At 44.6% G+C, this 27,593-nt stretch overlaps 1 pseudogene; it reads left to right on the forward strand.

The window, feature by feature from the left end:
- LOC137848951 (kinesin-like protein KIF27) overlaps window positions 1-27,593 on the forward strand; it is a 118,195-nt pseudogene that overhangs the window by 71,846 nt on the left and 18,756 nt on the right.

A 27,593-nucleotide genomic window follows, 5' to 3' on the forward strand; every position in this document is an offset into this window, starting at 1 on the left:
CGTTCTTGTTCCCAAGCACAGCTTTTTCACTGGATTGCTTGAACTCCTCGTTTTTGGCCGAGAAGCTATTGTTTCTCTGTGCCTTTAATAAGAGGCTTTCTCTGGAGCCAAGTCAGGATGGCAAGATTGAGCTGGGCAAGGCTATCGAGGAGGAAATTCAATCTTCCCAGCTGGGTGTCTGACCCTTGGAGCCCGGGCCAACTGATCTGAAGCGGCTGTAAAAGCTTTATTTCACAGCATCGCTGTCTTCCCTGCTCGCATTCTAGGCACGGTGTTTCTGCTGACAGCATCTTCCACCTCCTCAGCAGAAGCTGCTTCTGTCTTTAAACGTAGTACAGGCTGGACGCAAAGAAAGAAACTGCTAGCGGTGCTTTTAGCTATTTAAATGGGGAGAAAAACAGCCACTGTTTCTTTCTTTGTCCAGGGCAGCCACGAATGCTTGTGTGACGTGGGCTCCTCTCCCACGTCCTTAATTGCCAAGCCGATAGCGGCTCTGGTGACGTGTCCCATGGGTGTCTGCGCAGTGACGGGGCTGCCTCACCCCTGTGTACCCCAGGACAGACATTTGGGGGGCTCTTTGCTGCTACCACAGGGCGCAACCTGCGGGTCCTGGGGCAGGCAGGATGAGTGCTGCTGGGCCCGGAGGGTAGGCCTGGCCTGAGAGGAGACAGTAAAGGAGGCAGGTTTGGGGCTTAAAGCAGGCTTGTCCTGCCCCAGCCTTCTCCAGAACCTGTGTGCCTGGCTCTGGAAAGCCGTGACAAGACATAAAATGACTCGCAGCTTGCCAAGAGAGCTGCGGTGGTGGAGGAATGGCCGCCTCAAGGGGCTGAGGCCAGGCACCATCATGGGCAGGACTCGAGAGACGAGGCACGATCTTGGCACAGACAGAGAAGGGAAGGGGAAGCACTGCTCTGCTGGCCCTGAGCGGTGCAGCCCCAGGAGAAAAGAAAAATCTGTGTTTCCTTCCGCTGATGTCCACGCTGAAGGTGCAGAAGGGTTCCGTGCTGTTGCTTGGGTCAGCCTTGTTGCCAGGTTGGGAATGTTTAGCCTCCCGGTGCTTCGGTGCTGTTGGGCTGCACTCAGAGTGTGAGCTCTGGGCGTTATTTCTCAACTACTGCGTTATTGGAGCGTACAGACCCGAGATATTCTGCGGATAGGTGATTTAAGCCACGTCAGAAACACCGCTGTGGCATGTGCCAGCGTCGGACGCCCGTTCGACTGATCGGGCGGAGCAGGTGAATTGAATTTGGTGCTGGATGGCAAGGTGGTGTTGGGAGAAGAGCTAGGCTAAGGAGAGCTTCCTCTTGCTCTACCCCTTCCCATCTCAAATGGCCGCTTCCTGGGGAGATGGGTTCGTTGGGAGGTTAACTACAACGTTACAGTGAGGATGAGGAATCCTCTTTAGTCCCGTAGGTATTTGCTGCCAGGCGGCAGCGTTGATTTCAGAAATTGTATTTCAAAAGGGAAAAAGAAAGGAAATCTGTATTCTTTGACATACTCTCTTTTCTCGGAGAGTAGATGTAGGAGCTTCAGCAGTGCCCTTCCTCCAGAAACGATTCCCAGTGTCTGCTCAGACACTGAGGAGGAAAATGGAGGAGAGCCACCCGCTATAAATAAAGGAAAGAAGGGGTCATGGATTAAGGGAGAGCCACTACTTCAAAAATTGGTGCTCTCTACAAACCGGTTAAGGGTTTGGGACCTGCAGGTGCTGCCTACACCTGTGTGCGTTGCAGTCGTGCCTGTTGCCACTGAGCAAAACGGGGAGAGCTGCTTTGTCGAACGCGGCGTGTTAAAGCACGTGCCGCTGCCTGGAAGAAAAGCACGGACTTCTTCCCTCGTGTGGGACTTCTTCCCTAGCGATCTGTGGTTTACCTGATGGTTTCCCATAAGCTGTGAATGTTTAAAAGAAAAAAAAAAAAAACAAAACCAAAACCCAACCCCAGCGTTGAGAGTGGTGAGGCAGATCCTCACCTGGGGCCTCAGAATCAGCGGTGACATCACCATGCGAAGCATTGTGTGCGCTTCGGGTCGGGGCTGCTGCGAGCCTCGCAGCGGGGAGGGAGAGCGGATCCGGGGTGCCTCTGTGTCAGGCCTGTGCCCTGGTGGCTTCGTGAGCACTGAGGGTTTGACTCCTGTGTTCCCAGCTTTTGCTTGCGCACCTGCGGTGTGGCAGAGCCAGCGAGCTGCTTCCTCAGCTGGAGGAGGAAGAGGAGTGACCTCAACGTTGCCGAGGTAAAGCACAATTATTGAAAAGATTTGGCAAAGATGTGGGTTGTAGCAGCGCGGCTGCTGCTGCAGCTGCAGCAGATCCTGGAGTATTGGAGAAGATAGAGAGGGGTTTCTTGGTGAAAAGAATGCAGTTAAAAGTGTTTTCATGCCAGAAATTAGGAGAAACGCCTCTGTTGTTTGACATCCTCTATTGACCTGGCACATTGGCATTACAGCGTACCCTGGCACGCTGTTTGTATGGAAAAAAAAGGTCTTTTAGTCAGGGCAGGCCAGAAACCTGCCTTGGCACTTCCACATCGCAGCAATGCTTACAGACCCTGCATCCTGGCTGCCAGGCCAGGATCTAAATCCGATGGTGCTGTTGGTAAACTGAAGCTCAGGAAGCGCTTCTGGGTTTTTCTGTACTTCCATGTGAATTTTTACCCTCTGAAGATGGTGTATTAAGCTATTTTTGTAACAACAACTAGGTTTAAAAGCAGTTTCAGTTTAACATCTACATGCTTGGGTGTTATTAACAGAGCTTTGTATACTGAGCTGGTGCTTGGTAGGAGAAAAACCATAAATCTTCCCTGGGAAAGTTGGACCCCCTCAGCTACATACTGCTATGAGGAAACTCAGATGTAAGAACACACTTAAATAACACATCAGCAGAGCTGTTGTGCTCCTGACCACCAAAGGCACCTTTTTCCAACACCGTCGTACTGGAAGTTGATGCAGCTGGTTCCATCCTTAACGTGGGACTGTACAGTGCTGTAAAAGAAATATTTTTTCACAGCTTTGGAGAAAGTGAAGCAGAGAAAACCCCACCTAACCACTGATACCTGGACCCCAAACTGCCACAGACTGACAGCGATGCCCACTGGATATCTCCTGCTGCCTTCTGACTGCTCCAGCAGAAGTCCCGTTTGAATTAGCCAGCAGGTCCCTCTGAGTGGCTTTGCTGAAACTCCTGCCGTAGGAAGTATCCTACGGGAGCCAAGTTGCTAAACTGATGTGTGGTTTTCCCTTAACCCCCTCAGCCCTGACTTTGCAGCTCCTGACGACACTGCCAACGTGTGCAGTGTCACCGTGTGCCAACTAGGTGCCAGCTGCCATGGTTTATAGATTGTAAAATGAGTGATTTGGGACTCGTGAGCACTGAGAACAGGTTAGCAATTGCTTAAGAGCTTTACTTGTGTCGCTCTGGGGCAGGGAGATGGGTGAAACATCTTAGGCTTGAAAGTGATTCCCTGCAGAGGGACGTGCTCAGATCTGCACAACAGATCTGTCGTTTTGGTCACCTTATTAGATCCCTGCTTGAGAGGTTGCTTGCAAGAATCGATTCCTCTTCACCTTGATGTGTCAAGCTAAAGACAAATCTGTGCCGAAGCACTGTCTGATCAGACGAGTGCCTCAGTTCAGGATTGTTCTTGGACAGCTCCAGAAACACCAGGACGATCAGCGCCTTCAGGAACAGATTAATTGGATCTCGAGGCTGTCATAAAACAGGTCCCTGAAGTTTGAAGACTCTTCCAATAGTTTGGGCCAGCAAGGAGCAGCTGTAGCTGGCGGCTGCGGTAACTCGGGGCTCAGAGTCTCAGAGAGCGTGCTGAAAGGTGACCCCCCGCTGGCTGCTGGAGGAAGCTGAGGCAGCGTTCAGCTCTAACCTTTGCCTTCTTGGCTGTCATCTTTGCACTCCTGCTGTCAGTGGGTGTTGAGTGTCCTTCCCCCCAGCCTCAGCACGTGCCCTCAGATGTAGGCAGCGTTTAGCAGCTAGAATTCACTCCAATATAAAGAGTACAAATCATGCGTTTTCTGCTTTTGCTTTGGAACTCTTAGCTTGAGGTTTTCCTGCAGGCCATGAGGTTTCTTGCAGCAGCAGGGATGAGTTCTGTTAGCAAGAGGCTGTTCTGTGCTTCGACTGTGGGAAGATGAATGGTTACCCGTGCACCGTTAAATAGAACTTGACACCTAGCACACCGCACTTGCAGCCTGTGGGGTGCTTTAACAAGCAGGTAAATCAGCAGAGGCTGTTTTGCAGCCGGGGTGATGCTGGGTGATTAAAAAGCAGGGGCAGAACAAGGAGTTTCTAGTGTTTGTTCTTGCTTGTCATCTGACTCTCCACTTCCACTGTTCGTTAGAAAAAAGAACAAAAACAAAACAAAACAAAACAAAACAAAACAAAAAAAAACAAGGGGTAAGCATCTTAATATCTTTATTATAAATGGAAGGCACAAAACAGACCAGCTACAGAGACTGTCCAAGAGAAATACTTGGTGCTTTATAAACAAACAAGGAAGTACCCTTAGGTGGGTGTGATAATCCTCCTCTAATGCGTTTTTGGAGTGCAAAAATAGATTTGTTCTTGCTCTTCTCTCCAGGACAAAGGCAGAATAGGCAACTGCAAAGTTAGACCAGGGAGGTCAGTTTGTTCCATACTGAGAAAGACAAGCCTGTAAAACAAACTAGACAGATTTTCTTGGTACTATTCATCTTCCTTCAGCAAAGGCAAAGCTTATGACACTTGTTGGTGTGTGTATATATATTTATCCAGTGCTCTCACAACAAAATTTTGATTTGAAGAGGGCACACAGATCTGATTTTTTTTTTTTCTTTTCCAGTAACTAGTATAATAAGCACTGGTATTTTTGTATAAAAACAGAAAAATACAAAACAAAAGACTGAATATTATGTGGTATGCATGACATTAAAAAAAAATGGTGGTTTCAAAGCAATATGTACCCTGGTGTGTTTGCCATATCCTAGAGTCCAGCTTAAAGTGCATCTGATCTGTATTGCATTTTGATATTAATCTCTGTGTACAATGTTTTGCATGTAATTTATATAGTTCTTGGGAGAAAAAAAAAAAAAAAGAATGAATTGTCAGTTAGCTTCTTCTGAGAAAACAGACTCCAAGCAGAGATATTACTCAAATCAGAAGTGGACGAGCAGTTGAGGGGTGGGAAAAGGGATACATATACAAAATTTAAAAATAAATAAATAAATAAATAAAACATGCTGGGGGTGGGGGAGAAGGGAAATGGTTTTGAATCAATAAAGCTTTGGCTGTTGAGCAGAAACAATGCGCGAGTGCATCCAGAGAATAAAATGTGCCCACATGTAACTGTGACGTCCTCAGTGTGTCCACCAGCTTGTGAAATCAATCCCACATCTTCTCGTGGTGCTGGATGAATGGCTGAGCTTCCCATCTGAGCAAGGCAGAGCGTGCAAGTAGGGCCTGCAGGGTGGAAAGAGGGATGGGGCTCAAGAAGCAAGCCCACTGCTATGACAGAGTCCCTATAGGCAGTGTGGGTTTTCTCTCTATGCAAGCCTCATTATTCAGAGGCAGAGTATGGCTTCGTCCATTCAAGGTCCAGAATCAGTTGTCAAATGCTAGCCAAAGCCAGTGGCTCCTGGGCTATGTGACAAACTAACCCTAGAGCAAAAACCCTCCTTGTCCTCTTACCTGGTGCCCTTTCTGCGATGCCTTTAGGGTGAGTCAAGGCTATGATCTCCACCTTCTGGGGCTGGTGTTTGAGCTATGTCCTACCTCAGTGCTGAGACTCTTTTGCCTCTGTAGAGGCCCTTTGCCATGACATGAGTGACGATGAGAACTAAAATCAACTAGCCTCTGAAACGTTCTTGTTCCCAAGCACAGCTTTTTCACTGGATTGCTTGAACTCCTCGTTTTTGGCCGAGAAGCTATTGTTTCTCTGTGCCTTTAATAAGAGGCTTTCTCTGGAGCCAAGTCAGGATGGCAAGATTGAGCTGGGCAAGGCTATCGAGGAGGAAATTCAATCTTCCCAGCTGGGTGTCTGACCCTTGGAGCCCGGGCCAACTGATCTGAAGTGGCTGTAAAAGCTTTATTTCACAGCATCGCTGTCTTCCCTACTCGCATTCTAGGCACGGTGTTTCTGCTGACAGCATCTTCCACCTCCTCAGCAGAAGCTGCTTCTGTCTTTAAACGTAGTACAGGCTGAACGCAAAGAAAGAAACTGCTAGCGGTACTTTTAGCTATTTAAATGGGGAGAAAAACAGCCACTGTTTCTTTCTTTGTCCAGGGCAGCCACGAATGCTTGCGTGACGTGGGCTCCTCTCCCACGTCCTTAATTGCCAAGCCGATAGCGGCTCTGGTGACGTGTCCCATGGGTGTCTGCGCAGTGACGGGGCTGCCTCACCCCTGTGTACCCCAGGACAGACATTTGGGGGGCTCTTTGCTGCTACCACAGGGCGCAACCTACGGGTCCTGGGGCAGGCAGGATGAGTGCTGCTGGGCCCGGAGGGTAGGCCTGGCCTGAGAGGAGACAGTAAAGGAGGCAGGTTTGGGGCTTAAAGCAGGCTTGTCCTGCCCCAGCCTTCTCCAGAACCTGTGTGCCTGGCTCTGGAAAGCCGTGACAAGACATAAAATGACTCGCAGCTTGCCAAGAGAGCTGCGGTGGTGGAGGAATGGCCGCCTCAAGGGGCTGAGGCCAGGCACCATCACGGGCAGGACTCGAGAGACGAGGCACGATCTTGGCACAGACAGAGAAGGGAAGGGGAAGCACTGCTCTGCTGGCCCTGAGCGGTGCAGCCCCAGGAGAAAAGAAAAATCTGTGTTTCCTTCCGCTGATGTCCACGCTGAAGGTGCAGAAGGGTTCCGTGCTGTTGCTTGGGTCAGCCTTGTTGCCAGGTTGGGAATGTTTAGCCTCCCGGTGCTTCGGTGCTGTTGGGCTGCACTCAGAGTGTGAGCTCTGGGCGTTATTTCTCAACTACTGCGTTATTGGAGCGTACAGACCCGAGATATTCTGCGGATAGGTGATTTAAGCCACGTCAGAAACACCGCTGTGGCATGTGCCAGCGTCGGACGCCCGTTCGACTGATCGGGCGGAGCAGGTGAATTGAATTTGGTGCTGGATGGCAAGGTGGTGTTGGGAGAAGAGCTAGGCTAAGGAGAGCTTCCTCTTGCTCTACCCCTTCCCATCTCAAATGGCCGCTTCCTGGGGAGATGGGTTCGTTGGGAGGTTAACTACAACGTTACAGTGAGGATGAGGAATCCTCTTTAGTCCCGTAGGTATTTGCTGCCAGGCGGCAGCGTTGATTTCAGAAATTGTATTTCAAAAGGGAAAAAGAAAGGAAATCTGTATTCTTTGACATACTCTCTTTTCTCGGAGAGTAGATGTAGGAGCTTCAGCAGTGCCCTTCCTCCAGAAACGATTCCCAGTGTCTGCTCAGACACTGAGGAGGAAAATGGAGGAGAGCCACCCGCTATAAATAAAGGAAAGAAGGGGTCATGGATTAAGGGAGAGCCACTACTTCAAAAATTGGTGCTCTCTACAAACCGGTTAAGGGTTTGGGACCTGCAGGTGCTGCCTACACCTGTGTGCGTTGCAGTCGTGCCTGTTGCCACTGAGCAAAACGGGGAGAGCTGCTTTGTTGAACGCGGCGTGTTAAAGCACGTGCCGCTGCCTGGAAGAAAAGCACGGACTTCTTCCCTCGTGTGGGACTTCTTCCCTAGCGATCTGTGGTTTACCTGATGGTTTCCCATAAGCTGTGAATGTTTAAAAGAAAAAAAAAAAAACAAAACCAAAACCCAACCCCAGCGTTGAGAGTGGTGAGGCAGATCCTCACCTGGGGCCTCAGAATCAGCGGTGACATCACCATGCGAAGCATTGTGTGCGCTTCGGGTCGGGGCTGCTGCGAGCCTCGCAGCGGGGAGGGAGAGCGGATCCGGGGTGCCTCTGTGTCAGGCCTGTGCCCTGGTGGCTTCGTGAGCACTGAGAGTTTGACTCCTGTGTTCCCAGCTTTTGCTTGCGCACCTGCGGTGTGGCAGAGCCAGCGAGCTGCTTCCTCAGCTGGAGGAGGAAGAGGAGTGACCTCAACGTTGCCGAGGTAAAGCACAATTATTGAAAAGATTTGGCAAAGATGTGGGTTGTAGCAGCGCGGCTGCTGCTGCAGCTGCAGCAGATCCTGGAGTATTGGAGAAGATAGAGAGGGGTTTCTTGGTGAAAAGAATGCAGTTAAAAGTGTTTTCATGCCAGAAATTAGGAGAAACGCCTCTGTTGTTTGACATCCTCTATTGACCTGGCACATTGGCATTACAGCGTACCCTGGCACGCTGTTTGTATGGAAAAAAAAGGTCTTTTAGTCAGGGCAGGCCAGAAACCTGCCTTGGCACTTCCACATCGCAGCAATGCTTACAGACCCTGCATCCTGGCTGCCAGGCCAGGATCTAAATCCGATGGTGCTGTTGGTAAACTGAAGCTCAGGAAGCGCTTCTGGGTTTTTCTGTACTTCCATGTGAATTTTTACCCTCTGAAGATGGTGTATTAAGCTATTTTTGTAACAACAACTAGGTTTAAAAGCAGTTTCAGTTTAACATCTACATGCTTGGGTGTTATTAACAGAGCTTTGTATACTGAGCTGGTGCTTGGTAGGAGAAAAACCATAAATCTTCCCTGGGAAAGTTGGACCCCCTCAGCTACATACTGCTATGAGGAAACTCAGATGTAAGAACACACTTAAATAACACATCAGCAGAGCTGTTGTGCTCCTGACCACCAAAGGCACCTTTTTCCAACACCGTCGTACTGGAAGTTGATGCAGCTGGTTCCATCCTTAACGTGGGACTGTACAGTGCTGTAAAAGAAATATTTTTTCACAGCTTTGGAGAAAGTGAAGCAGAGAAAACCCCACCTAACCACTGATACCTGGACCCCAAACTGCCACAGACTGACAGCGATGCCCACTGGATATCTCCTGCTGCCTTCTGACTGCTCCAGCAGAAGTCCCGTTTGAATTAGCCAGCAGGTCCCTCTGAGTGGCTTTGCTGAAACTCCTGCCGTAGGAAGTATCCTACGGGAGCCAAGTTGCTAAACTGATGTGTGGTTTTCCCTTAACCCCCTCAGCCCTGACTTTGCAGCTCCTGACGACACTGCCAACGTGTGCAGTGTCACCGTGTGCCAACTAGGTGCCAGCTGCCATGGTTTATAGATTGTAAAATGAGTGATTTGGGACTCGTGAGCACTGAGAACAGGTTAGCAATTGCTTAAGAGCTTTACTTGTGTCGCTCTGGGGCAGGGAGATGGGTGAAACATCTTAGGCTTGAAAGTGATTCCCTGCAGAGGGACGTGCTCAGATCTGCACAACAGATCTGTCGTTTTGGTCACCTTATTAGATCCCTGTTTGAGAGGTTGCTTGCAAGAATCGATTCCTCTTCACCTTGATGTGTCAAGCTAAAGACAAATCTGTGCCGAAGCACTGTCTGATCAGATGAGTGCCTCAGTTCAGGATTGTTCTTGGACAGCTCCAGAAACACCAGGACGATCAGCGCCTTCAGGAACAGATTAATTGGATCTCGAGGCTGTCATAAAACAGGTCCCTGAAGTTTGAAGACTCTTCCAATAGTTTGGGCCAGCAAGGAGCAGCTGTAGCTGGCGGCTGCGGTAACTCGGGGCTCAGAGTCTCAGAGAGCGTGCTGAAAGGTGACCCCCCGCTGGCTGCTGGAGGAAGCTGAGGCAGCGTTCAGCTCTAACCTTTGCCTTCTTGGCTGTCATCTTTGCACTCCTGCTGTCAGTGGGTGTTGAGTGTCCTTCCCCCCAGCCTCAGCACGTGCCCTCAGATGTAGGCAGCGTTTAGCAGCTAGAATTCACTCCAATATAAAGAGTACAAATCATGCGTTTTCTGCTTTTGCTTTGGAACTCTTAGCTTGAGGTTTTCCTGCAGGCCATGAGGTTTCTTGCAGCAGCAGGGATGAGTTCTGTTAGCAAGAGGCTGTTCTGTGCTTCGACTGTGGGAAGATGAATGGTTACCCGTGCACCGTTAAATAGAACTTGACACCTAGCACACCGCACTTGCAGCCTGTGGGGTGCTTTAACAAGCAGGTAAATCAGCAGAGGCTGTTTTGCAGCCGGGGTGATGCTGGGTGATTAAAAAGCAGGGGCAGAACAAGGAGTTTCTAGTGTTTGTTCTTGCTTGTCATCTGACTCTCCACTTCCACTGTTCGTTAGAAAAAAGAACAAAAACAAAACAAAACAAAAAAAAAAAGAAACAAAACAAAAAAAAACAAGGGGTAAGCATCTTAATATCTTTATTATAAATGGAAGGCACAAAACAGACCAGCTACAGAGACTGTCCAAGAGAAATACTTGGTGCTTTATAAACAAACAAGGAAGTACCCTTAGGTGGGTGTGATAATCCTCCTCTAATGCGTTTTTGGAGTGCAAAAATAGATTTGTTCTTGCTCTTCTCTCCAGGACAAAGGCAGAATAGGCAACTGCAAAGTTAGACCAGGGAGGTCAGTTTGTTCCATACTGAGAAAGACAAGCCTGTAAAACAAACTAGACAGATTTTCTTGGTACTATTCATCTTCCTTCAGCAAAGGCAAAGCTTATGACACTTGTTGGTGTGTATTTCCAGACCCCCAGCTACTGGCACTGTAGCGCATCTCTAATTCTTTGGTAGAAAACATTCAAAATCTCTTAATGCAAACATTTTACCAGCACCCTGGAGCAAAAAAAAAGAAATCTAAAAATCTTACCAACTTCTATTACAGACCTGCTGAATGCACCAGAGTTACTCATTTTTATTCAGGCTTTCAGGGACAACTTCAGCTGGTTTAGCGCCCGGATTGCCGTGTTAGCAGGTGTCAGTTTAAAAAAAAAAAAAGCTTTTGAGGTCCTTTTTAAAATGAGACTGCTTTTTTGGAATTTAGGGCTGCGAGGTATGCTTGGTTTTGCTTTCTTCCTATTCCTTAGACCAGATCTATTCAGATTCTGAACAGTGTTCCCGGTCTGTTCAGGAAACTGGAAGGCAACAAGCAAAATGATGAGCTCCTTGGGCAGTCAAAAGAGCTAAATCTGGAGAGTGTTTTGAGTCAAACTTCCATGCTAAGGAGCACCAGTAATTGTTAGAAGTAGATGCAGAGGAACCTGCATGGCACTGGGTGTGTTTCTGAAGGTGCTAAAGGTGTGAAGTGACGATTCCTATCCATAGTAAAGAAGAGAAGGAAAGCTTGCACTTAACTACTGTTTTTATTCCCTTTGCCCAGCAGTCAAAAGCAGTAACTAATATGAGAAGCCAACTTTTCCTCTCTTTATCTTAGATTTGGGAAAATTCCCTGCCAAAAAAATATTTCCTGGAAAATTCACTAGTGTTTGTGTGAGTAAAAGGTTCCAACCTTTGATTATTAATTTGTAAGAACTATTTCATCCACTTTTGTCCAGAAGAGTCAGAAATAATTTGCACAGAAATGTGCAGCGTTTTAATGAAAGGATTCAGAATCACTCTAATTTGAACTTTATCTGGTCTGGTTGCAGGTTTTGTGTTTAGTGTCTTTAAAAAAAATAATAATTAAAATTTCTGACTTCATCTCAGAAAAAAGAAAAAAAAATGCTTGTGGCTAAATAAAATCTGTTGCAGCTCTGCTCATCGAAAAATCATTGGCTGTTAAATTGGACCTAAGTCGTCTTCTCTAACCTTTCATGATCCTGAAGCAATGGATGAGGATGGATATATGGATTAGGGAACAGCACCTGGTGGCAAACCTGTGGTATTTGCTACAGCGCAGAAAGAAAAACCCAATTGCTTCCAAAAAATCCAACTAATTCAAAATCCTTGGCATCATGCAGTCATGCCACTGGCAAAGTGAGCATTCCCCTGCCTCTCAAAGCTTGCTGTACCCTTGATCTGCTGTCTTCCTGCTGTTAATTGATTGCAACTCTACGTGTCTGATCAGGGCTGATCAGGGCTACGAGTTGTTCTCGCTATGGAGATCATACAACATATACTGTGCACGCTTGTGTGTATAGATCTGTTTATCCTGTATGCATGTACATACGTCTGCATATTTGTGTGGTGGCCCCCAGATCACTCATGTTACAAAGCATCGGCCTCGAAGGCATACTCATCAAAATCTTTTGTAGAGCCTCCATTTTTTTCTAGTTCCCTCAAAATGAGAGAATTTTTACGCGCTCTCTGTGTCGAAAAGGCAAAAATTCTGATTTTCACTGTCGCTCTCACTAACTTTCTCTCACTCCCTCCTCGTGTGTGTATAAACACAGATGTGTGTATGCGTATGCACATCTGTGGATTTATATGCACTGGTATGTTTTTTGCTGTACAGGTAATAAAGACGGGGAAAGGTTTTTGTGTTTTCTTAATAGGTGAAGAAATCTTGAAGACCAGAGATTGGAACATACCGAATTTTAAATTAAAAAAAAAAAAAAAAAAGTTAAATTGTCCGGCTGTGGAAGATGGAGCCTCATTTTTGCAGCCACTTTGAATCACGAGTTCATCTCTAAATGCGCTGGGTTTTTTGTTTTTGTTTTGTTTTGTTTTTTGGTTTTTATTTTTTTGAAGAGCTAACTAACCCTGGCTGTCTCCAGTCTGAGAGAGCATTCAAATGGACTTGCTTCCTCTATTAGTTATAAGCTGTTTAAAAGCACATCCTATGTTTGAATTGTGGATGAGAGGTTCCCTTGGCAAAGTGAGGAGGAAAATTCTTCCTACCCCTTTATTATTAATTCACGGATTCAGTCTTGGTTTGGCCTACAGGAGAAGTTAACTGGAAGTCTTTGAAGATCGATAACTTTGCTGAGGTTGTCCAGGTAGGTGAAATGGAAGACCCACAGTGCCTGGAACGTGCTGTTTAATGCGTCCTAACTGTGTTCTAGAGAAGTTATTTGTAGCCAGAGTTGATTATTGACTTGCATGTATGATCAGGTGGTTTTTTAAGGAGTGACTCCGTTTTCAGGCTTCCAGATGTGCTCCAAGTCATCTTACTGAGGATGTGGAAGAGAACACTTGCTGACAAAGCTCCTGGCAGCTTTACGGAACTTTCATATTTAGTTAGTTCATGTAACAGCTGATTTCAAGGCTTTGCTCTCTTCGAGAGACTGATAACTTGATTTGATGAACTGAAGAAAGCTGGAAAAATGTTGGTTCCTCATTATTTTTCACTTGTTACTTTCTTTAGGGTTACTTTTCAAAAGAAGATTTCCCTGCTCACAAGCCAGTAGAAGACTTTCAGCCCAAGCAAGGGTGAAGACAGCTCTCTCCAAGAGCAGAGGAAGGCCCTGTGGAGAGAAGCCGAGCTTGTTAGCAGAACTCGTCGGCATGTCTAAACAAGGAGACGATTGCTACTTCTATTTCTATTCTACCTGTACCAAGGTATGGCTGGCTTTGCTTTGCTTTGCTTTTTTTTCCCATTTTTTTTCAGGAAGGAGTAGATTAGGAGGAGGAAGCACACTGGTCTTTGGTTAACTTGAGAACCAGATAGATTCTGAATTCAGTTGTAGCAACATTAGGCAGCAGCATGGCCATTTTTGAGGCTGTACTCTATTTTCCTCGTTGGTTTCCTTTTGGTTCCAGGGAGACAAATGTGCCTACCGCCACTGCGAAGCTGCTCTGGGCAATGAGACGGTCTGCAAGCTGTGGCAGGAGGGTCGTTGTTTCAGGAACGTCTGCCGATTCAGACACATGGAAATTGACGTGAGTGCCTAACGATGTGTTCTCAAAATCAATCAACAAAAGCATTTTTCAGTGCCGTAGGTGTACTGATTGTGCTTTTGCAGGATAGATTTGTTTGCTTCAAAATCATACTGGTTTCTGTTACCAAGAGAGGGGGTGGGAGGAAGCAGAGGAAAATAAAATCAATGCCTTAGGTATGTCTTAGCAATATATATATTTTTTTTTATTAGATGCTGACAGTTTTCTCAACAGATGCAGAATAGCTGTTAAATAGACTGCTAAAACCTGCTGGAGCAGGGGGGTAATAAACAGGCTGTTCTATCGTCATGGGAGCAGGCTTGATAATGAACTCTCAGGTCTCTTCTGACCCACAGTCCTTCTGATAACGCTGTTCTAGCTGCCTGGGGTAGGAAGTGGGGAAAGTTAAAGGTGCAGAAGAACTAAGTCTCCAAGAAGTAGTTCTAGACGGGGTTAACCTAGGCAATTTCGGATGTTCTTTTTCCCTCTGAATAATCCTAGTATAATCCTAGGTGTATTAGTTTAACCCACCCTCAACTGGTGTCTGAGAGTGCCTGTCTTCTCTAACTGAATGATGACAAATCTAAATGTGCATAGTGGTTCCAGCTTATGCAAACTTTGTGAATATGCCCAGAAATACTCCACTGAACTGAGAAACTGACCTTTGGAATGATGTTTCAGCACTGTGTTGTGACAGCTGTCATGATCTGGAGCTGCGCATCTCTTTGCAAGCCTCAGGTGCATGTTATCACGAGCTTTTCTTTCTTTCTGTCTTCAGAAAAAGTGCAGTGAGATTCCTTGCTACTGGGAGAAGCAGCCGGGAGGCTGTCAGAAAGCCAACTGTGCTTTTCATCATGCAAAGGGATGTTACATCGATGGACAATTCTTCCCACCAAGCAAGAGTGAGTTTAGGTCCTTTTTCTTTAAGCGCTGAAGACTTAATTTGGAGTATTACTTAGTGGGTGCCAATCCTGTAGGGGGCATCAGGTAACTGTTCATTTGTGAGTACAGGAAAAGGTCTGCAGTCATAGGTGTATTGCACCGAGTGTACTGCTGGTGTTTGTTTTCTGCTTTCGTGCTCAGCTTCTCTTTGCTTTGTGTGATGTTTGCCTTGCAGTTTGCTTCCTGTTGTTTCATCTTTTGCTGGGTGGTAGGGAGATGTGTTGTTGTTCGAAGGGAAGTCATTGTTGACGGTGTAAACAGTGATGGGATGGGCAAAAGGAGATGCTGAATTCGTTGTCTGTGCGGGTTATCTGCCTTTCCTACCACCTCTTTGCTAAATTGTGGTCAAAGTTTTAAACTGTCATATTACCGATGATCCTCCTCTTCCTCTAGCTACACTGCCAAGTCCGCCTGAGTCCACGGACGATGCTTTGAAAGTGGCTCAGATGTCACTGCAGCAAAACAAACTTTCTGTCCAGTCAAATCCCTCTCCACAGCTAAGGGGGTGATGAAAGTGGAAAACTCTGAAAATGTCCCAAGCCCTACACACCCTCCAGTTGTAATCAATGCTGCAGATGATGATGAAGATGATGATGGTGAGCATGTTTTGGTTCTTGGAAGGAATTTGTGCTGTAAATGATTGTGTAAATCTTTGTTTCTTGAAGGAATCTGTGCTGTAAAGGAATGTAGAAATCACAGATGACCTGAGGTCTGACTAGCGATAGGGCAGGCAGTGTGGCCAGGTCACTGGTGGCTTTGTCCGGCAGTCAGTGGACAGAACCTGAAACGTTGGAGGAAAGCTTGGAACCACTCCTGGCTTTAGCTGGTCTGTTGTGTAAAGTTCTATGTGAAACTAGGAAGGAAATTTCTTTTTTCTGTCTGAAGAGCAATGTGTTGTGTAGTAGTTAAAGCTGCAGAGAGAATCTAGAGTCCTAGATGTTTTGTCCTAGTGTATTCTACTTAGGAGTTCATCAGGTCAACGTAGCTCTTTAAAAAACAAAACAAAACAAAAGAGCAACAAAGTTTTTTATATGAAGCATGGGCTGAAGTGTCACTGCATGAGCTACGTAATCATGAACAATCTGGTCTATGCATAACTGAATAGATTTTTCCCCTTCAGACCAACTTTCTGAGGAAGAAGAAACTAGAACTCCCGTCCAGCAACCAGCTGTGGAAGGCAAAAATGGATTACGGGTGATTTCCACTCGCAAAGGCAGTTCTACTGCTACTAAACAAGGTATTCCAGCACCTTAGTAGGATAAATCAGAAGAACTTGACAGTTAACTCAAAAGCAGTGTGGTGTAAAAACACAACAAAATGTAGGGGTGCTGAATGGACTCGGTTATTTCCATGATCTCATTTCTGCCATGAATACCATCATGTGCCCATTGGGTCAGAAAGGTGAACTCCTTTTCTTTACTTTTGGAGAACAAAACAGGGCCACAGCATGGAGTTGAAATGGCTGCACATGCAGCCTTGCAACCACTGTTGATAAGCCATATCTAACGATAGAGGGATCTAATATCGTGTAAATGGATTAAAATTAAAACTACATTTTTAAGCCTGAAGGATGAAAGGAGGGGCAAAATGCCCTTGGTTCTCTGGCTCTTTCACTTGTGAGGAGTGTTGCCAGGCTTTATTCTAAATACTTCAGAAAGTTGCTGAGCGCTAAGAAGCCTGAGGAGCTGTGGTCCTCAGTTAGTGCCTCTAAGCCAGTCTCATGAACTGTTTCCTATTTTCAGAGGGCAATCTGAATTTTGGAATAAAAACACTTGAGGAAATCAAATCTCAGAAGATGAAGGAAAAAAATAAGAGACACAGTGGTGAGTTAGTACAGTCAGTACTTTAGGTGTTAGCTGAGCACGTGTTTCGATGATAGATGGTGGCAAATAAGCATGTTAGTAATAGACACAAGGAGACAGCGTGTGGGAAGATGCTCTTTTCAAAGTTCTTGGAAATCTGTGGCTTTATTAGTTTAGTTGAAGATGGAAGTGGTTCAAGAAGAACTGAGTTGTGTTTTTGGGCTATTCAGCGTATTTTCCTTGAAACAGTAGATCACCGTATTTAAAGCTATGTGGTTATTCCACAAATGCTTGAAAGTCTGCTCCTAACGTCAGCCTAGAGTCCTAAATTGTGATGTGCTGCTCATTTCTTTGTGGTGTTTGAACATTTGCCAGTTAACTGTAAATTCATGCATGTATAAAAAGCTGTACGCAGACCAGGAAGCTGCTGATGCTCCAACTGAGTTTCTGGGTGTGCATTACGCTCCTCTTAACATGTGTGTTGGGGGCTTACAGCAGTGCTTACAGTAGAGCTATTTGACCTGCAGTGTGGGTTAAGGTGGGTAACATAGAAAAGGGATTCGGTGTTACTGAAACACTGGATATGTTACTTTTATTATAGTTAGCTTTGTTACATCATGTCTAAAACTAGACTGAAGCTCTTCAGGGCATTGTCCTGTCTTCTGTTTCTGAGAAGTACTTAAATGCTTTAGGGAACTGAAGCTAGAAATACACCCTTTTGTTTCAGTCATTTCACAGTTTAGCTTTCTAAATGTCTCTTTGTTTATCAAGTCTTTAGGGTGGAGTAAGCTCTGTGTACTTACAAATTGCTGCATCAGACATGCTAAAGCAGTGTTCCATGTCATTAGTGGGACCGACTTGGTCTTATCTGTTGTTTTAATATAAAAATCTGAAATAATCCATTCACGTATGCTGACATGGTTTGTAGAAAAGCATGACCTACAAATGAGTAAAGCACTAAATAAATAAATAAATAAATTACTACTTGCTAGAAATAACCATTGCTATAATGTTGCCTTAAAATTATATGGTACATGTATATAATGCTCATCTTCTGTTGGTGATGCATGAATCTGAGTAACAGGTACTTTTGGCTGCAGGAGCTGTGTTCACAACTCTTACTGCTTGGAGCAGACTGCACAGAGAGTTGCACTAACAGCCTGCTAGTGATATGCAGATCAGAACGTTTGGGAACTGGGTCATTTATGGGAGCTGTCAATCCATGCCATGATGGTGTTGCAACTTGGATTATTGAGGGCTCTTTTTGTAACGGGGTTACTTACTTCCTTGACACATTAGTGAAAGTCTTCTCTCAAGACTGTGGCTCTTGCTAATATATAACACAAATGGAAACAATTTCAAATACTTGCCAGCAGGCTTTGCTTCCTTTTACCTTCATGCGGATTTTTCCTGTAGCCTATGTAGTAGGGAATATTGTGTTCAGATAAATAGGGTTTGGGCAACAGGCTGTTATTTACTTCCAATATTTTACCGCACTTCAAAACTCTTCCTTGAAAACTACTGTAGAAGTTGAAATAATGCTTCAGGTCATAGTTTGATCTGTGGAATTATGAAACTCCTTGTGGTATTTGATTAAGGAGGCAGTGGGGAGGCATTGGGGAGGCAAGGACAATCCCCAGACAAGGACTGTATATCTCGAAACAAGACGCTGCAACTCATGATAAGGAAGCGGCAGACGGACAGAGAAACAAATGGAAGGACTATAAATCTCAAAACTGGACATTGGAATTCATTATAAAGATACAACAAATGGAAGAATTAGCAACAACCAGCGCTTGCAATTAAGAAACATGCCAGCTCAGCAGATTCCTGACCAAAGGTGAAAAGTACACTGTGAGGAAGACTCGGGGTCTTCCTCCCAAAGACCCCTGCCCACGTCCCAAAGACCCCTGCCCACAATTCTTGGGAGGCTCTACGCAGGCGCAAGGTGCCAAAAGGCTAATTAGCATGAGAAGCGAGGGAAGGCGGGGATAGGTAAGGAATATGTATAGGCGCTTGTAGAATATTGATAGATTGATTGTATAAATTCAAGACTGCTTTCCACCTTGGGTATGCACGACAGGTGGAGAGATCCCCTGTGCATCATCCAGCGCTGCAATAAAGAATATACCACTTAAGGAAATTTCGGCTTTGATCTTTAAATCAACAGCTTTCTTATTTGACGCTTCAGGAGTAATTAAAACATTCTTCCCCAGCCATTCACAGACACATCTATAGCAGTGTTAAGTTAATCTCGAAGAAGACAGGAAAAAAAGGCTGTAACTGTTAGAAATAGAAGTCCAGAATAACAAAAGCAAACAGGTTCATAAATTTAAGGAGTGTTTTCTGAAGACGTGATAAATTGACTAGAATGAGGGGGAGACTGGGACACACTGCATCTGTGGTTCAAGAATTAAATTGCCAGTGCAGGACCCAGAGGCAGACAGGATTCAAACAGAATTGTTCTTTATGGACACGAATTGTTAACACATTCCTCACAATGCTCATCTTCTGTTGGTGATGTATGAATCTGAGTAACAGGTACTTTTGGCTGCAGGAGCTGTGTTCACAACTCTTACTGCTTGGAGCAGACTGCACAGAGAGTTGCACTAACAGCCTGCTAGTGATATGCAGATCAGAAAGTTGGGAAACTGGGTCATTTATGGGAGCTGTCAATCCATGCCATGATGGTGTTGCAACTTGGATTATTGAGTGCTCTTTTTGTAACGGGGTTACTTACTTCCTTGACACATTAGTGAAAGTCTTCTCTCAAGACTGTGGCTCTTGCTAATATATAACACAAATGGAAACAATTTCAAATACTTGCCAGCAGGCTTTGCTTCCTTTTACCTTCATGCGGATTTTTCCTGTAGCCTATGTAGTAGGGAATATTGTGTTCAGATAAATAGGGTTTGGGCAACAGGCTGTTATTTACTTCCAATATTTTACCGCACTTCAAAACTCTTCCTTGAAAACTACTGTAGAAGTTGAAATAATGCTTCAGGTCATAGTTTGATCTGTGGAATTATGAAACTCCTTGTGGTATTTGATTAAGGAGGCAGTGGGGAGGCATTGGGGAGGCAAGGACAATCCCCAGACAAGGACTGTATATCTCGAAACAAGACGCTGCAACTCATGATAAGGAAGCGGCAGGCGGACAGAGAAACAAATGGAAGGACTATAAATCTCAAAACTGGACATTGGAATTCATTATAAAGATACAACAAATGGAAGAATTAGCAACAACCAGCGCTTGCAATTAAGAAACATGCCAGCTCAGCAGATTCCTGACCAAAGGTGAAAAGTACACTGTGAGGAAGACTCGGGGTCTTCCTCCCAAAGACCCCTGCCCACGTCCCAAAGACCCCTGCCCACAATTCTTGGGAGGCTCTACGCAGGCGCAAGGTGTCAAAAGGCTAATTAGCATGAGAAGCGAGGGAAGGCAGGGATAGGTAAGGAATATGTATAGGCGCTTGTAGAATATTGATAGATTGATTGTATAAATTCAAGACTGCTTTCCGCCTTGGGTATGCACGATAGGTGGAGAGATCCCCTGTGCATCATCCAGCGCTGCAATAAAGAATATACCACTTCAAGGAATTTCGGCTTTGATCTTTGAATCATATTTGAACACTTTCTTTGTGTGATCAAAAAGCTTCCTTAAACACAGCCTCAAGCTCAATTACACCAGTGTGTTTTTAATTTTCTACGGCTGGTTATTTCTATAGCAATACAGAATAACACTGCTCATAATTCCTGAGGTGGGGGGAACTATACCAGCCTCTGAAAGGGTGCTAGCAAGCACCTCTAATTAGCTGAAAGCTTTTGAGGTATCAGCCCATTGTTTTTTCAGGGAGGGGGGAATGGGAGCCATACTTTGAAACTGAAGTGCTAGGTGCTTAATAAAATGGGTCTGCCAGAATTGTAGGTGTGGTGCTAAAATATGAAGCCTGGCATGGTGGTAGGCCTTGGTGAATCACTGGATCCATCTTTAGGTGTTGCAGAAGTGGGATAATTTGATCCTGCTGTAATATGAATAGTATTGAAATGTCCTACCAACTGAATTAGCAATGTTAACAACTATCTGCGACTCATCTAGAAAATAACCTGCAATCTCATGTATTTGCAATTCACTTTATAAACTCATTGCCATCCATTATGATGATGATGATGTAGAAACACCGAATTCAGGAATAAGGTTTTGTAAATTGATATCATGTTGTCACTGTAGTATTTCAGTGAATTGGAACAGCAGAATTCCATGGGTAGTACTTGTTAAATGTACTTGTCAGCTGGGCTCTTAATTGCATGCCAACTACGATAAGACAGCAAAGGTATACTTACTGGTGTATTTATATTGGTGTATTTATAGACGAAAGAAGGGAGTTTGCAGCCACTTTATGTACCTGTGTAGAGGTTCAGCTACGTGTAATTGTTTTCAGATTGTATGTGCAAAAAGAAGGATTTGGCAGCATTAGCCACTGCTGCCACTGTACAAATAAAGACTGTTGTGCCGTTGTACTGTTTACATTAACTATAAATACACCACAGTAGAGAGAGACTAGAAATTCCAAGCTTTTACTGAAGAGTCATACTATAGTTCTTTTTTTTTTTTTTTCTTAAGCCAAGCACAGCAGGGAGTCTGCAGACAAAACTTTGAGTGTTGTCTGCTTTAGAGCAACATCCAGCATCATAAGTTCTTGTGGAACATGACTGAGCACTTTTATCTGGTGCTTTTTCTTGCTGTAAAGATGCACCTGTAATCTTTTCTCTGAGCTTCAAGTTTCAACATATTTTGTGTCCAGCTAGTAAGAGCATGAAGTCTCTCAACTTTAACTAATTTCCTCAGCTGGTTAACTATATAGTTATTTAGCATTAAAATATTTGTCAATGTATGCACACGTGTGCATATGTGCACAGTCTTGTCTGCACAAAAATCCAAATGTATCCTGTTCTGTCATTTAAAGAGTGACAAATATGAATTACTTATGATGTAGATATGATTGACCTGTATTTTCTAGATACATAGTTGTGGTCTGATCAGCTAATCTGAATATCAGCATCAAGTAGATTCACAGCTCAATGGCCGTTTTCTCCTAAGAATGACCAGCTTCATTTTCTCTTCTTTTGAGAGAAATGGAGTTGAGTAACTTTGTGTGATGAGAATGCTCTTTTCTGTAACCTTTTTGTCTCCTGTAAACTTAAGAGTAGAGCATGGTTCTTTCATCTCTGGTAAGTGAAATGACATATTCCTTTTAAATCATTATTTTGGGGAATGGTCTCTGCCATGCTATTGTTGCATGTTGACATACCTGAGTATATATGGAGCACCTATACAATTTTGGACTGGAGAAATTCTGGAGTTAAGTGGTAAAGAGAGCCTGTGGAAACTTCTGCAGAGTCTCATGTTCTTTTGTAATAGTACTTAATAAGGAACAGATTTGTAGGTTATCTAAGCAGATAACTCAAGAACTTGTTTCAAACTCTAAAGATCCCTTTTGAACAGTAATTTCAAGAAGTATGTATTATCTCACTACACCTCTGTCATAATATGTCAGCATATCTAGATGTCTGTTTTCTATGAAATTTGTAATCAGAGATGGATATCATCACTTTCAATACTCTGCTAATTGACCAAACTCTGCATGGAAAAACTGCAGTTGGACAAACATAGATATACCCAGGATCTAGCTTTAATGCTAGGTAAATGATTTGATCTTTAGAATGGTGCCCCAGGGATGTACATGTTGCTTTTAGCTACAGGCAACAACAGAAGGCATAAGTGTTACTTAGTTCTGTCTCCTCCCAACGTATCCTCTGTGTCTTGCTGTAAGAACAGGTGAACTTGATGTTTGTGGACGGTACCAGCTGAAATGCTGGGTTCACCTCCCTGTGGAGAAAACTGCTTGCTGAATCTCCAGTGCATTGCAAACAAAATTAAACTTCTTGTAAAAGAAGAGATAAGGCTCCTTACCCCAAACTGGAGCTTGCGTATGTGTATTATCTACTTCATTTTTAAATTGTGTTTGTCGAGGCTCTGGGGATGGCATCTGAAATAGTTTTTAAGCACTAAATTATTCTATTCTATTCTATTCTATTCTATTCTATTCTATTCTATTCTATTCTATTCTATTCTATTCTATTCTATTCTATTCTATTCTATTCTATTCTATTCTATTCTATTCTATTCTGTCTATTTCCACCCAGAACATGAAGACCAGCTTCTTGTAGAGCCACCTTTTTTCCACGAAATCTCTCAAGAGCGAATGTATTAGCCTAAAATGTGTTTGGTAGACAGTTTTTTTTTTTTTTTTTTTTTTTTTTTTTTTAATGTAATTCTTCTTTAGTTACCTAAGGTAATACAGTGTAGTCGGTTAAAATATAAATAAATTATACTGTATCTTTTTGATTTCTCCGTCATTCCCCCAATTCCAGCCCTGTCTTATGCTTTCTGAGCCAAAAAAAAGCCACTTCTGTGGTTTAATGATATGAATTATTGCTTGTTTGATCAAACAATGTTTTCATTCTACCTTCTGTGCTACTTTCCCAGGAAACTGATAATTAAAAGAAGCCAGCTCCCTAGAATTTCAGACAATGGCAATGGAATCTGCTCTAATCAGTTCAGTCCCTACCACTGCATCTCGTTTTGCCTTACTACAACTGGAAAGTGATACTGATTCAGAGCCTGGAAAAGGCAGAAGTGGCCGACGTGCTGGTAAATCTCTAGCTTCAGGGTGTAGATCTATAAATGTGAAGAAAAGAGAGAAAAGAAGAAAAAGGAGAGAACAGCAGCAGAGTGAGGTCAATGATGTAAAGGGATTGTATTTTCAACAGTGAGTAAGGTTGTTGTCTCATCAAGAGTTTTTGCTGTCCCTGAAAAGTCATTGGTTTTGGTTTTCCCTGTGAAAGAAGAACTACTTAATCGCAGATTACATCTTTACATTGTCCTGTCTTATGTTTCTGAGAAGTACTTACACGCTTTAGGGAACTGAAGCTGGAAATACACCTTTTTGTTTCAGTCATTTCACAGCTTAGCTTTCTAAATGTCTCTTTGTTTATCAAGTCTTTAGGGTGGAGTAAGCTCTGTGCACTTACAAATTGCTAAAGCAGTGTTCCATGTCATGAATGGGACCGACTTGGTCTTACCTGTTGTTTTTCATATACAAATCGGACAGAATCCGTTCGTGTTTTGCTCCTTGAGCTCTGTCGGCATTGTGTCTACAGATGTGTCTGTGTGGACGTGTGCCTGGGCACTCCCGGCGGCTGCTGGGCCAGCAGCTGCGAGCAGTTGTGAGCGTGGCTCGCCTACTTGGAGACCGCTTGTGTTTGAGGGAAAACTCAGCCTTTACCGCTGAGCTCCACCGGAGCCGTAAGGAGACGCTCTCCTCCATGACGAGCGCGGCGATGGAAGCCGCATTTCGCACCCCTGCTTTGACCACAAGCAGACGGCCCCCTCCACCCTCCCCAGGACTCGAGGGCGAGCTGTGCGCGTCCCTGGGGGCCGGGGGCTGCCCCCCGCTGCCCTCCGGTGTCCCCTCACACCCACCCCTCAACCCCCGCTCCGCCCGCGCCCTCCTGCCGCGGGGGGCCGCTGTGCGCGGCGGGGCGGCGCCGCCGAAGGTTGCGGCCGTTGCCTAGCGAGGCGCTGTCACCAGCAGCTCGGGCGGCCCAGGCGCGGCCCGCCGGCCCCTCAGCCCGCCCGGAAGCTGCCTCCCGCCGCCCGGAGCAGGTTTGGAGCGGGGAGCGACAGGGCCGGGGCTGGGGCTGGGGGGAGCCACCCCACAGCGCCGCTGAGCCGGCATTTTGCTTGGTGTTTGTTTGAGGAAGTAGGAAATGGGATCTCTCCCCTCCTCCGCCCCTCCCCTCCCGCGACTGGTTTGGGTGTCATTTTGGGAGGGGGGGGCGGGGGGGGGGAGTCAGTAAGTTTTCAGTATGTGCTCGTGATTGCCGTGCCCTTTCTGAAATGAGCAGGATTTCAGGCTCTTGCTTCTCTTTCTTGGTTTCCCTTTGCTCTGTTCTGTACAACAAGGCTTTTTGTCAGCTTCCAATGTTTCTCAGCTCTGAATGGACAAGCCCTCAATGCAAATGGGTGTGAGTGAAATGCCAAAACTCTTCTCTTTGCAACCACAGAAGACTTGTGTTTCAATCTGGTTGCATTTTCATGCAGGCTGAATTTGATGTGCTTAGCTGGTGAGTCCTGCCAGTTGGGTAACAGAGCAAAAAGGCTGCGTGGGAGTTGAGCAAGAAGGAAGTTCAGCAAACTTTCCTTTGCATGGCAAAGCCTCCTTGACTGAGAATCATCAAGAGCAGAAGATGTGTTTGGGATCCGGCAGCATTTGATACCCATCGAGGCTTTGGAGTGTTTCTGGTAGACATTTGTAAAGAAATCCTATTCGATGCTTCTTCTTGTGCTTCAGAATTAATAGATGGGGGGCAGTATAAGGAACCATGGTTGCTGAAATATATAACTAATAAAAAATAGTTCCATATGGGCATAAAGAGACGGATTAAAATCAGAGGAATGCTTGGTGTGTAGTAATCACAACTATTTAAAATCATACCCACCATGTAAGCAACACGACAGCTTTCTGTGCTTCTGAAATTCTAAATACTTGGCCCTTGTAAGCAGAAGATGGCTTTCAAGCACGTGTGTGTCTATAGGTATAAATTCAGGATAAAAAGGTTTTGTTTGAATAATTTCTGTTGCCTATGCATCGGTACTGTAGCAGTGAGAAAATAAGGTTCATTGTAAGTCTATGCTTTATCAAGAGTTCATTAACAAGATCTTACAATATTGTTGCTTCATCCGGCAGTATAACATCCAAACAGAAAGTCTGACCACTTTCAGACCAAAGGTTAAGTCTGCTAGCTTAGAAGGTAATAGAAGCAAAATTAGTTTCTGCACTGGTTTAACAGTTGTTAACATATCTGCTTTTTTATCACAGTTCCTTTCCAGGGTGTAATGATGCTTATGTATTCTTTGGGAAACTCTTCAACATTCTGTTTCAGCAGGGAGTTAATTCTTTATTATTTAACTCGGAGAACATTTTTTCTTAGGTGCAGAAAATTGCAAATGAGGTGAACAGAGGAATTGTAACAGATCTCGTAATGACTTCCTGAATACCGAGTGGGGAGCACAGAGATGGAGGCCGGCATGGAGGAGATCCTGGTTAAAGTTGCAGTAAGGGTCAGACCTCTGCTTTCCAAGGAAGTACTTCATAACCACCAAGTATGCGTGAGATTAGTCCCAAATACACAACAAATAATCATTGGGAAAGACCGTGTCTTCACTTTTGATGTTGTATTTGGCAAAAACTCAACCCAAGAAGAAGTTTATCCAGTTTGCATTAAACCTCTTCTAGTGTCTTTGGCTGAGGGATATAATGCTACAGTATTTGCATACGGACAGACAGGTTCTGGGAAGACTTACACCATTGGAGGTGGTCACATTGGTACGTTGTAAAAAGTCTTTTTTTGTGTGTGTGTGAACAATGTAGTTCTGCAAATTAAGTATTTAATACATAACAGATGATGCTTGAGAATTTTTAAGAGATAATGAAAAAATGTATAGCAAAAAAAGACATATATATTCCAAAGTTTATGTGATGGTTGTGTTCTAAACACAAATTCTGTGTCCGTTAGGCTATACCAAAAGTATGAGAGAAAAAAAAAATAAAAAAAAATTAAAGTGCTCTTTCCCATTCTCTATTCTAACAGGCAACTTACACTACTTTCTGAAACACAGTGCTTTAGAAATTTTGGCTACATTTATCCTACTTAGAAAGTATCTGCTTTAGGTAATTGTATGAAGCAAACTCACTCTTGGACTTTTTTCAGAGTCTGACAAAGAGATTTCATAGATAAATTTCATGGAATAGAATCCTAGAATGGTTTGGGTTGGAAGGGACCTTAAAGACCACCCAGTTGCAACCCCCCGCCACGGGCAAAGATGTCACCCACTAGACCAGGTTGCCCAGGGCCCCATCCAGCCTGGCCTTGAACACCCCCGGGGATGGGGCATCCACTGCTTCTTTGGGCAACCTGTGCCAGTGCCTTGCCACCCTCTGAGTAAAGAATTTCTTCTGAATATCTAATCCAAATCAACCCTCTTTTAGTTGGAAAGCCATTCCTCCTTGTCCTATCATTACACCACCTGCCAAAGAGTCCCTCCAGAGTCCCTCCCCAGCTTTCCTGTAGGCCCCCTTTAGGCACTGGCAGGCTGCTGTGCCTAAAGCCTCTTCTCCAGGCTGCACAACTCCAACTCCCTCAGCCTGTCTTCGTAAGAGAGGTGCTCCATCTCTCTAAGTATCCCTGTGGCCCTCCTGGACTCTCTCAAATACTTCCACGTCCTCGTGCTGGGGGACCCAGAGCTCCAGGTGGGGTCTCACGACAGCAGAGCAGAGGGGGACAATCACTTCCCTCCCCCTGCTGGCCATGCTGCTTTTGATGCAGCCCAGGATATGGTTGGCTTTCTGGGCTGGAAGCACACATTGCTGGCTCAGGTGGAGATTCTCATCATCCAACACCGCCAGGTCTTTCTCCTCAAGGCTGCTCTCAATCTGTTTTCTGTCCAGACTGTAGTTGTGCTTGGAACTGTTCCAGCACAAGTGCAGAACCTTGCATATTGGCCTTGTTGAACTTTATGTGGAATTCAAATTTTGCTTTTTTAAAGGCAGATATCTGAAACTCTACTATTCGACTTACTTGGTATTTCCAAGTCAGTGTTTCTCAAACACCTGAGACTGGAAACTACTATTTTTCTGTATTAGTTCGCAGAAGAATTCTTCAGCTTCTGCATGTATACAATTTTGCTTTCTGACTTTCCCTGAAATCCTGTATCACCAGCTCTGGTTATCTTCCCTTCCGTATCGAGAAGTCACAATTTGTTTGTCTGTTCTGCTGAATAAGAGAGAAGAAGTGGAGTAGCAGGAATTAGAAGACTACCTGGATTTTTCTTGGTCCTTGATTCTGAATTTGAAACCCTGAAAATTATGTATTCGTTCTTTTTGCATAAAGGATTTGAAGTTTTATCATTAATTCATTAGCAAGTTCAAAATATTTTTTTCTTCTAGCGTGATTTTTTACTAATTTAATTTTCTTGTAGTCTCGTACCCGCAGAAAGTAGTAAAGTTCTGTATCATTTCCATGCATTTCTGATCAACAGAAAAGCAAATCTTT

This window comes from Anas acuta, unplaced genomic scaffold (assembly GCF_963932015.1).
Source record: "Anas acuta unplaced genomic scaffold, bAnaAcu1.1 SCAFFOLD_50, whole genome shotgun sequence".
NCBI classification, from domain to species: Eukaryota; Metazoa; Chordata; class Aves; order Anseriformes; family Anatidae; genus Anas; species Anas acuta.